Here is a 1206-nt window from a genome sequence, read left to right on the forward strand (position 1 = left end):
TTTTTTGGGTTAATGTTTAGTAAACATATGACCAACTAAAATGATGATAAAAAAAATTCAATTTGACTGCAGATAGACGCCATACTTACGTAGAACTAACCTGTATTCGCTTGTTTACATGTACAATCCACTCCTAGATATCCATCAAAACAGTCACAAGCTCCATCTATATAACTACATTTATCTTGTGACAGAATCGTGATGAACAGTTAAACTGGCAGTCTTGTCCATATTTTCCTTCATCACATTCTAAAGAATTCAAATGTCAACATAGTTTAGATCGATCGGGATATTACAAAAAGATGAATAACCAATAACTAAATAAATATAACTCAATATCTATCTTTGTAACCGGATTTACTTAGGAGGTTAAAAAAAACATGAATACCGACCAGTGATAAGAATAGAAATTGTACCTAATGATCGACTAAACAATAATATTAAGGAGGGCTTACTAAGAAGAAGCTTTTCCAAATTCATATATCGTCATTAAATATATTCAGTTAAATAAAAGAACATAATATATACTTTAAGGGAAAGAGAACCGAATTCTGAAGTCTACTGCTGCAGGGAGGTGAGGTGATCACCATGAACATGATTGTATACAAATTGGCAACAAGTACTGTAACTTAGTTCAAAATTTTACCTTGTGTACAATCTATTGACTGGTATCCTGGTTGACATCCATCAATACATTCTCCTGTTTTACTGTCACATTGTAAATTATTATCTTTACATTTTCTATCTGAACATTTCTTACTACATCCCACTCCATAAACATCCTCTTCACATTCTATTTAAAAAACAATCATAGACTAGAGCCACACGTGGCACAGAGTGGGACTTTGCAAATGTAGCAAATTGCAAAAGACTCTGAAAAAATCAACCTTCTACGATAATTACATCACGCGCAAGAGCAGTCTAAAGTTGAGAAGAATTCTTTGGAAGATTGTTATAACGGAAGTAGACAGACCTCACAAATGAAAGTATCAGAAGATAGCCAAGGTCAATGACATTTAACATTGAAAGGGAGAGGGTCAACAAAGGTCAAGGTTACGAGATACAAGTCATCAAAATTTTTAAATATATACGGCTATAAAACCGGAAGTTGAGATAGGACAGCAAATATAANAGTATAAATAGATAACCAATTTGAATGACCTTTGATCCTACAAAAATCAGGGTCAAAAAAGGTCAAGGTCAAAA

Source organism: Lottia gigantea (genome assembly GCF_000327385.1).
Source record: "Lottia gigantea unplaced genomic scaffold LOTGIsca_321, whole genome shotgun sequence".
Lineage (NCBI taxonomy): Eukaryota > Metazoa > Mollusca > Gastropoda > Lottiidae > Lottia > Lottia gigantea.